Here is an 11,412-nt window from a genome sequence, read left to right on the forward strand (position 1 = left end):
GCTTCCAAGTTGGTCAGCTATAGTAACACCCAGTGGTTCACATAATGATGGCATTTACTAGCTTGAATATTTGAAAAATGCATCTACCTTGACATTACCTCTCCAAAAATTCTCAGTCAGATGCATTTGACTCTCCTTTTACTGAGATCAGGTAGAGATGAAACGGAGTCTTTGAAGTCAGAGGCTTACTGCCCACATGCTGGCCGAATTTCCACTGCTAGGAGAAACTTTCTTTTACAAATTCATCCTCACAGAACTGGTTTTTGAACACTAGGCCCATGTAACTTTAAAGTCGTGTTTTTTGAATGTACCACAGGCAATGCCTTGGCCATACTTTCACTGTAATATTAGTATTAGTAATATTAGTCTGTAATTTTAGTATTTTTCTCCACAGAGGAATGTGGAGACACAAGCACCAGATATACTAGTCCGCAATAACACACTGGTGAGTACATCATTTCCAGTAGAACACTGACTTTATATATTGATTATTCAGTGGCCATTGCTACTGCTTTAATTATTTTTCCATGAAAAGTGACTGAATTACTGCAGCACACACTAGTGTGAAGAGATATTTGCCTCAGAATGTGGAAATCATACCTGTGTTCAGGCCAGCTGAAAATTCTACATCCACAACAGACACGGGACCCTTCCAAAAGCATCTGACAAGCAGGAAAGGATATCAAGAGAGACAGCAGAGACCAAGGAGTCATCCTGAAACAAGCCTGCAAGAGACCTTTGCTTCTGTGCACAGCAAAGAGAGAGAGAGACAGCAGATGGACATACTATTCATAAATATTTTCAGTGATACTTGTCTGATCTCTGCCCATCAATCACAATGAAAGATGCATCTACCTGATGTCCTTTGGGGGTACAGTGTAATCTATAACAAAATTTTCTAGGCGAGAATTTTGGAGATCTCCCTGCTCTGCCTGTCTCAGCATCCCTTTTTTTGTTCCAATGTCTTCATTCTCTTTTAGGGTACTGGACATTTTTGATAAATAACTTGGAGATGATCAGGTAGGACTCACTTCAGAAAAAAAATTGAGATGTGAGTAGTGCCACACTTTTCCAGTGATCTATCTTTTCCTCTCATCTGAAAGATAAGCTACTATAGAGCAAGGAAGATCTGTTAGATTCAATCCTTGCTTGCTCTGGCCATTTTGACAAAAGAGACTGCCACCTAGAGTGAATTATCCAGATTTTTGGAAATGTGCATATGAGACTTGTAGCTGCTTGTACATCTTCTCACTACATTTGAAATATGTAAGCACAGCTTTCCTGCCTCATATTTTTCCAGAAGCTCCCAGAGTTTATAACTGTTCTTTCCTGCCCACAACGAAAATAAAGAAAAAAAAAAAAAAAAAAACTTAAATCCAGACTGAAGCTCAAGGTGCAGTTCACATATTCAAGGTTAAAGTGATTAGACATTTTAATATAGCTATCTTTCCCTGGGAACATCTGTGCAACCTCAAGTACGTTCAAACCATGAATGTTCTGTGAAAATCAATGCTTACAAACATCTTAAGACGTTTGTAAACTCAAGTACTATTGCAAGACAGAAGCAAAATCATAGCTTTTTTACCAGCAAAAGATTAAAAGGAATAGTTTTGAGTGGCCGAGGACAAAAGGAAAATTATTCCTCTCTGTTCTTTTTAACAAGGTTGTTATGTCCAGTACACATATACACACATAAATAGTAATAAACTTACAAGTAAAAGTTTTATTTAAATATTTGACTGTGATCTCTTTTTAACTCATAGAGTGTTCATGCTTTCCACATGAATTTAACATTACTTGCTTGAATTGAATATAGTGTCCTTAAATATTATTTTTCAATTCTCCTTAGACTTCCCAGAAACTCTGCCCTTAATATCACTGCATTTATGACAATTTACAATGAAAATTTATGGGTAAGAATCCCAAGGATCCTGCTAAATAAGGAGATACATTTTAATTAAAGAATTCAAATGGATCTCTGAAAGACTGGGGCCAATTCTTTTTTTTATTAAGGTTTTCAATAAAGAAATATTATACTTCAATAAAAACTGCCTCACTCGGGGCTCATGTTACTCTGTCAGTCATTCTTTAGAGACAAAGCAAAAGATTCTTACATGATATTTGAAAATGGAAAATAGACATTTTTCAATCCAAAGGGAGCCAAAAAATACATGTATTTGTGGAAATCTATGTTACTATAATATGTTTGCTGCAGTTCCAGTAGGAAAGAATACTGTGTGAATAGAATTGTAATGAAGGCAGCTACATGTGAAAAACCCTTTGTGCTGAGGTTTTGATTAAAGGTAAAGAGAAAAAGAATCTAGAAATAATAATAACAATAATAGAAAAAACAAAGATACCTTGCTCAAGCAGAGATTCTTGTTTACTTCTCTGATATCAAGAAATAGACCAACACAGTATTATTACCTAAAACAATAGACAATTCCCATTCTTATCTAGGTGGGCAGCTGTTATTTGACTAGTTCAAGTTGCAGCTGAAGGTAGAATTGCTTCTGGCAAAAAAGTCATTAAGGCACGTTAGCACCAACAGCTGTACAGATGCCTACAGGCACTCCTGCATTATCAAGCTTTAATGGAGATGTTCATGATATTTGCTGAGTGTTTGCTGCATGAGTTACACACTGAGTCAGGAGAGGAATGAGAAGGTTTTCCATAACCCTAAGGTTCTCTGTTGATGATCTTGCAGTTATAGACTGAAAAAGTGCCTACGACTCAGTTTAATGACCCTCTTGGTTTAATAACGCAGCATATCATCGTTTGCAGACGTGAAACATCTGTTACAATCACATACCATAGCTTTTGTAGTGGTAAAGGAATAAAGAAGCAGATGGGTTTCCTAATGTCAATGGCGTTAGTGTTTATTTAGAGATCACATATTGAATCTCAGGCAGTCTTTATGTTTTGGTCCCACTTCCAGCAGCAGGGTTTCACACTACTAATGTCAACAACATGAAGATTTTTTGAAAGGCAGGATGACCAGATTATTGGTATACCCCTGGAGTTGTATGTCAACAAAACTGTATTTTCAGGAAGGAGGTTTTATTTTGGGGCGATTGAAGCCTGTATTTACTATGAAAATGTTAATTTTATAGCAGTTTAGACATACACATATCCAAGACAATTGCAGTCTGACTTCCAAGGTACCAGTAGTCATGCCAGGGCTGCAGGCTTGACCAAATTTTTGACTTCAGATTAAAAAGCCCCAAAGGGTTTGTACCATGTCTGCTGGTGGTGAAACGCCAACTCCCAAGCTGGATGGAAGAGGGAAGGCTCAGGTGTGTGAGGCAAAATTATCTCCAAGATTAAGATCACTGTTCCAGACAGATATTAGTGTTGATCTTTATGATACTTGTCAGAAAAATGTCTATATTTTTATAGTTATTTTTTCCTGAAAAAGTGAGCTTTTCCTTAAATTTTGAGTCTTTCTCTCCCATAAACTCTTCACCTTGTACTTTGCTATCCTCCACCTAAATTTAACACCTGCTTAACAGCTGAAATTATCCTTGTACTCATTTCTTTGCTTGTCAGAAATTTAAAATTTGAAAGTCATGATCACTGAGTCACCACACCAGCTGAGATCAGATCCCTCCTAATTTATCAGCTATGCAAATACACTTATTTTACTTCATTATGTGGCAGGAATTTGAAGAGAAAGTGCCTCAAGATGACTGAAATTCTATTGCCACCAAGCAGAGTCACTTGAGATTGTACGCTGGAGTTGGCATTTACTTTTGCATCTTCCATCAGCAAAAGCAAAGTTGCATTTACTACCTCCATTTAAAAGCAATCTTATCTCTCACTGTTCTCCTTTTTGGGGTTTTAGCTCCATCAGAATTGCTGTTAGTTATCAAATTCTTGGCTGCATCTCACACTTCTAATTAAATTTGAGGCCGCTCTTGTCTGAAAACCAGCAGAGAATAGTTAAATGGGGCTTCTATAGTGACTGATGCAAAACAGTTGTATTCATGATGAAATACAATTAAAATTTTAATATATCTTATCTGCTACAGCCAGTGATCCAGTTGGAACAAGCCAGTTGCTGCTGCTGAGTATGTCCTTGTAAATAGGGATTCAGGAAAGTGACTTTATGTCTGCTGAATTATGTGAATTGTGTTGGTTTTCTTAAAAAAGACAAAAAGGAGGGAAAGTCTCAAGGTCCAAGATGTATAACTTAATATATTTTAATTCTATGTGCCAGAATTATTTTGGGGATTTTCTTTTCAATCTGTGAAGACAAACTGATTTATGCCACTTGAATTTCTGTCCCACAAACAGCTGGAACAACAATCAGGCATTTGTTTCCAAGTCAGACAAAGGCTGTCGAGTTATGCATACTCATATACAATATATTTGCCAGGCTTAGAGAAGAGAAACCAACACAAATCAAAGCAGCAGCTACAAAAAATTACAATGTGCTTTTACAGTCAATGTGCAAGAGTCCATTCCTCTCAGCAAACAAGAGAAGATGGTTGATTATAAGGGAGGAATTAATCATAGCCAAAAGTATGTATCTTTTATAGTCCGTGATATTTGACAGTGGCTAAATAGATTTCTAAGCCTTCACCAAAGGAAGTATGAACAGAAAATCCTATGGGGAGCTTGAAAACTCTAGAAGAAATGATTTAAATGTGTTTGTATTTCTCACTGAATCAATCCACACACTTTCTCTCTCCTGTATCTGTATTTTTTTAAATGGTTACCTTAAGGAGACCTTTAGCCATTCTTGGGAAATGAGGAAGAAATTATCTTAAAAATGCAGGACTACTCTTTTCTGTAAATGTGGTGGGAGGGGATAACTGTGTGAAACTGCTTTGCAATCTCTCTTGGAGCATCTCAAAAAAAAATCAATGACATTGAGTTGGAGTCATCTGCCTAAGAGTTTGATATCTAGGCTAAGGAAATCTTGCATATACCACTTATATAGTCAGTAAAGTGTTTGGCATCACCAGCAAGAGATTGATTCCACCCTAAGTTAGATACTTAAAGCAAATGGGAAAAATGACCCTCTGGAGATGCCTGCATTTTGCTGTGGATAGCAGTACAGCCTAAGCATCTAACTTTTATCTAAGTGAAATTAAATTCACCCAGACTATATAGAAACTAGTGTAAAAAATTCCCTGTTTATGACTACAGTGCACAATTTCATTATTGCAGCCAAGGGATAGCTATCAAACACCCATGGGAAATGTAAACCTCTAGGGGGATGGATTTGCAGGACTCAAAATGTCCTAAAATAAGACAAAAGATAAGCACTGGCACTTGGCTGAGCAGTGCTCTTCACCTTTCTCACAGCAGGCACTGGGACAGGCAGTGCTCCTCTGAAGGAAAATCCTTTGCAGTCCACCCAGCTATCCCTTACACGAGCTCCCCCCTTATAGCCAGTGAAGGCAGCTTGGGATTTGAGATGTGAATTCTCAGCTTGAGACAAATATTTGGTGCCTCAGCACTCAGACAAGCAAAGGAAAATATTCCTTGGCAGTCCTCTCAGTGAAGGCTGATTTTAGTGAGAAACAGCAGCTTTGATTTTAAGTGGTGAGAACTCAGCTTTTGTAATCCATAACAAAGGCTACAAAATATCTTTTTTTATTACTAAGGACGGGTCCAGCCTATAGTGCATCTTCTGGATTGTGAGTCATGAACTTGAATAAAAGCCAGAGCCCATTTGGTTGCTGTGGCCTTCCACATCCACCTCCTTAGCATTCTGTGCTAAGTGTTGTCCTCACTCTACCAAAAAGAACAACATTCCCTTTCCCAGACCTTCCCTGTTAAATTCATGCAGATTTGTTAGTTAACACCGTAAAGGAATGGTTTAATTAGGCTCACAACAGTGCCTCTAAAAGAGAAATGTTTATAAATCCCTATTAAAATTTTTGTGAGATGTCAGCATGGGGCAGGGGGAGAAGAGGGGGGGAAAAATGAAATGGGGTACCTGGTGGGGCAACCAGGTGATGAGTTGGTGGAAACTCCCACTGCTGTGTTCCCTGAGCTGTTGCCTGGGGTGACAGCCTGGTACCATGGCAGCTCCTGCTGTCCTATACCCCAAAACTAGGCTCTGTATTCATCTTCCATAATATTTCACCCAGACTGAACCTAGAGATGAGTTCCACGTGCCTAATTCTGATTGCTCTTAAGTATCTTTACTTTGAACATGAATAAAGTCAGCCACTGAAGTTTTTATCAGAAGCTGGTCTTGCAGCTGGCAACACCCTCCCTGTGTTTCTATTACTAAAAGCCATCACCCGGATTTATATTTCAGCCATACCATTTGTTTCAGTCCACTTACATTTGTTACAGTAGGTTTCAGGCAGAGAGCACATGAATTAGCTATTTCCAGTGACACTGACAGATGTACAAAATACAGACACCACACACGAAGCACAAACAAATCCAATAATGATTTTTTCACTATTAGAACTATTCATAGAGGAATAGGATGGATAGACTCCACAGTACTGAAATAGCATCACTAGCTTTGTTCAAGCCCTGCTCACTGCAATAGCATCACTTATTACAAATGTTCCTTCTCATGGTGCTTGATGAACGTGCTTAAAGCTGGCTTTTATATTTGAACCCTGACTCAGAAAAGGAAGTTTCCAGAAACAGTCTGGCTATAAAAACTGTTCAATTAAAAATAAAACAAAAACCCCAAAAAACAAGCACAAAAAGCTCCAAGAAAAGCAAAGCAATGCTTAAGTTCTAGATTTAGTTATAGTCAGTACCCAGAAATAGCTTTACAAGATTCAAGATTGCATTTTTTCCCAACCACAATTAATTTTATTCTGAAGGACAAGAGTAGAAAGAGAGAAAAGGCTTTCAAATTTATGTAAGCCAGGTGATAATTCATCTATTTGCTCATGTCCATGGCTGTATCCTGACCTTATAATGAACCCACAAAAGTAGCTGCCTTTTTTTTTTTAATAAAACAGTTTTAAAATATTTCACCCCAATAAAACATTTTCTTCTAAATATTTCAGGATCAGAAATTATTTCCACCTTATGGTATTACAAAAATGCAAGTCACTGTCAAAATTAAAACAGATTTGGACAGAAGAATTCTTATAAATTCTTGTTTCTGAAATGTAAAACCAGCAAATTCTGACTCCATAATCTTCCTTAAAAAACACTGTCAAATGGCTTCTTGTTTTGAAAAAGATGTTTTTTTACTGGATTTAGATTTTTCAAGAATGGAAAATATTGATTTTGTTATTCTTTCTGAGCTCTCAGACAAGATGACAACTTACTTGTTGAGCCCTGGATGAATGATTGTGACTCCTTTCCTATCAGAGGCACAGAGCCCACAGTTCAGAGCAAGGGATGGGAGGATGTTCTTGTATTCTGCTCTGGTTTTTGGGGCACTTAGGGCAGAACCCATCACTCCCTGGCTGACTGGGAACAGTTACATGCATAGAATGCCAAGTTAAATCTATGCAAATTAATCTGCATCTGACAGAGAGGAAGCAGAATACTGCCATCTCCTACCTGATAATGCAAGATGACTTACACATATCCGGGGAACAAAGGCAAACTTTAGAGATTATACTGGAGAATCTCCTGGTAGTTCTTTGGGTGCTCCAGAGACAATTCAGCAATACCCAAAAATGCATTTTCCCAGATATTAAAGCAATGCCAAAACATAAATATGGTTATCTCACCAAACAATAATAACTGAGCATGAATCATCATAAGCCAGTGGTTGTTTCTTAGCTATGTGTGTAAAAATAAAATAATAATTACATTGTGAATATATTCTTAAATTGTGCTTGTGTTAGTAAAAACATAACCATGGAATTACTTTTCTTACTGAAATTTTTTTTGTGTTTCCTAATATCTCATGGATGTTTTTAGCTGTGATTGAGGGACTGGATGGAAATAATATAATGCTACAGGGAAGCTTCTTGATCAAGCCTTAAAATGAATGGATTATTCCTTGAGGAATAGAGAAAAAAATCACTTGACATTTTCCTTTGTCCTTAAGGATGCACCACCTTAACAGCAACTCTGTCTCTGTTTCAACAATTATTTCAAATTGCAATGAAGGAGAAGACATAAAACTAGATGCTTTCAGCCTGCATGCATCTTTTGTTTCCAGGAGATCTGAAGAAATCAGAATTATTTTGATTATTGAGCTCTAAGTTGATTGGCACTTCCAAGGTGCACTTCAAGCTCCAGCTTGAAGATTCAGAAACAGGAGCTGACTTTTGAGAAGTGAAAGTTAGTGAAAAACAAACTTGCAAAAAGCAACCAAATAACCCCCAAAACCATGCAGAAAAAAAACCAAACCCTCCTGTGACAGATAACAGGCTGTGGCTAAACCCTGCTGAGCTCATTTTCAGTTTTGCTTCACAGACCTTGATTCAGATTACAGCACTTCAGGGACCTTAGGAGGTATTGATTGGGGAAGTTTTTGGAAGCCACAAAGTTTGTCCTGCGCTCTTGAGAGGAAGAGAACTGAGTCAATACAGAATCCTCACTGGAGGAATGGAATAAAGCACATGGAGTTAGCACAAGCAGCTGTTACCTTGTTGCAGGCAGTAGCTGTGTGACAAGGAGGGATTTACAGAAATGAAAAAAGGGAAGAAAGAACTAATGATGTAGATTATCGAGAGTATTATGCTGAAATCTTGGTAAGAAAGATGTGACTGTGCCAGTTGCAGTGCGGTGATTTCTCCTAGAGTCTTTGAAGCCATCTTTAGATTTGAGCAGAGGCATTCAAACCCCTTGGCTTTCTAATGAGAACCTGTTTTCTCTGGAAAACTTTCTTCAGAAAAATGTTTTCCTAACCAGAAAATTTCCTTAACTTTTTTCACATCCATTGCAACAGTTAAATCAGTTTCCTTTATAGAAAACCATAGTTTTAAACAGAGAACCAGGATATGCAAATTAGACAAAATTTAAGCCATAAACATTTGGTTTGGATTCTTTCAGATTTTGCCAGTAGTCAGGTTGGGTTTTAGCTGGTGATAGGGCTTGCATCAGAGCTTGGTGTCTATTGCACTCTTCTGCCTCCTACATGAAACCTTTGGAAACTTGGGTTGTGGGGTCATATCTGGGCTCTGAGGTTGAGGTGTTGGTGATCTAGTGTCTCTAGACAGAGACATGATCCTGGAGAAGGGAGCTATGGCAGATTCCTACTTAACTTGCATGGTTTTCCACCTCCTTACTACATCTTTGTAGCTTGCCTCAATAAAGCTGCAAAAGCATTAATTTAGCAGCTCACTCTGTCCTCCCACTTGATGCACCCTTGTTGCTCTGACTCTGACTGGATACCTGAAACAGGGGAATACTTATGTCTGGTGACCCCCAAAAGGGATGCAGGGGGTCAAGCACAGCCCTGGGACTGGGTCTCATGAGTTTGTGTCTGATCTCTTTCTACTTAATGCAACTCACAAATGCAACTGACAAATCAACATGTGTTAATACTTCAAAATTACATTTGGAGATGCCTCAGTGAATTCTAGCAGAAAAAAATGCAAATAAATGTAGATTTCTGTTATTATCAGCTTCATCAAAGCAAACAGCCAGCAGAAGGGCCATTATTAGACTTTGATAAGAGTGCCTATTGAATGATTTCCCTAAGGAATTCAGTAAAACTCATCTCATTCCATTTCCATTTATATAATAATATCAATTGTTTCACACAGAAACACCTGCAAACAGTGTTGTCTGACCTCTTTATTAATTTATTTTATTTCTTGAAGGGGAAAAATGCAAGAACTGTTCTTTTTGAGTACTATATTGTAATTTCAAAATGTGAGAAAGAGTCTGGAATAAAGGTATTCAGACAGAAGCTGAGGAAAGTAGTGTCACAAATGAATAATACTGAATTAATAAAGTAATGTCTCTGCAAAGAAAATGCTTTTGTGTCACAGATGAAGAAGAGACTGAAAAAAAGAGAAGCAGGAAAAAGAGAATGCCAAAGAATAAGAATTTCTTTCCTGAGAACAAATAAAATGAGGGAATTTGGTATGAATAAGTAACTTCCACATCCTATACCATTGCAGCAGCATTTGGCAAGTAATCAAAGTTGATTTTCTTTCCATTCAAAGGCATCATCAGAATTATTAGCTTTTGTAATACCTATATATATATAAAGCTGAGACATGTTTATAACTCTATTTCAGTGCTGGAAAAACTTCTCTTGCATAATACTGTACAAGGTCACCCACAAAAAAATCATTCCTAGAAACAATTTCATCTCTGATGTAAAATAAATTCTGCTGCATTTTATAGCTGATATTAAGCTGATATTATCAGCTTTGTGGAAAATATCCTTGCCAAGGAATCTATTCTTACAGGGAATGTTTGTCTCTGTGAAGGGTTTGTGAGGAATTGCAGGGAACAATTTGCTGTGAGTAACAACAGGGATTCAGTACAGCCCTCTGCTAGTGATTTACCTTTCTACTCCTGTGTAACCCTGCCAGACTTCTGGTCTAGTCAGTTGGCAGGACTTTTAGTAAACAGTGCTTGGGCTGTGTTAAAACCATTAAGAATAATTGGTAATATAACCACTAGCAGTTGCATCTAATGAGAAAGGTGAAAAGGTTTGAAAAGCCTTTGCTTTATTAGATAGGGAAAATTATGGGAGAAACTTGGGCCTACAGAACAGAGAGCTGCAAAGACATTACAGAGCCTAAGACTCTTCCACATTCTAACCACGAAGTATTTGATTCCCGGTGAGAAATTTATAACTCTATTTTACCTCAAGGTTGATGGACAGTCTTACCTTTTTGTGATTCCAAATCTCCCTGATCAAAATCTGCTCCACAGCCCTAGACCATTAACAGACAAAAAGTTTCTTTAATTTTGAGTTACTCAAGGCAGATTACATACATCTGTATTTTCGTTCAAATACTCTTTTTTTTTTTTTTTTCTGAGACTGAGGTGATCTGTGAATGCTCTTAGTACTGTCAGAGAACAGAACAATGGAAAATGGTCACAAATCATGTACAGAGAGGTTCAAGCTGGACATTAGGAAAGAATTTCCTGAGTTTATGGGCAGTGACCACCAGGGAAGGTGTGGCATCCCCATCCTAACAGTTTTATAAGATTTGCTTGTACAGAGCCATGGTTGACCTGAGCTACTCATGTTGACAGTACACACTCAAGCTGGGGCTGGACAAGAGGATCTTTGGCAATGGCTTCCAACAACTGAATCTACGACTGTTCCCAGATGTTTAATTCAGCAAAATTATTCTACCTCCTCTTGGGCTTTGTTCCACCAGATGAAACAAAATTAACTTGTCATTCTCTACTGTCTTTACAACCCCCTGTTTCACAACTACTTCTAAATTTCTCTGCTCAGCTCCATCTCCCTTCTACATTTGTAGTTCAGTGTAAATGATGTTTCTAGGAACCAGCTGGCAAAAGGCTGTTCCTCTTTTCTAATGTCTT

Source organism: Anomalospiza imberbis, chromosome 8 (genome assembly GCF_031753505.1).
Source record: "Anomalospiza imberbis isolate Cuckoo-Finch-1a 21T00152 chromosome 8, ASM3175350v1, whole genome shotgun sequence".
NCBI lineage: Eukaryota > Metazoa > Chordata > Aves > Passeriformes > Viduidae > Anomalospiza > Anomalospiza imberbis.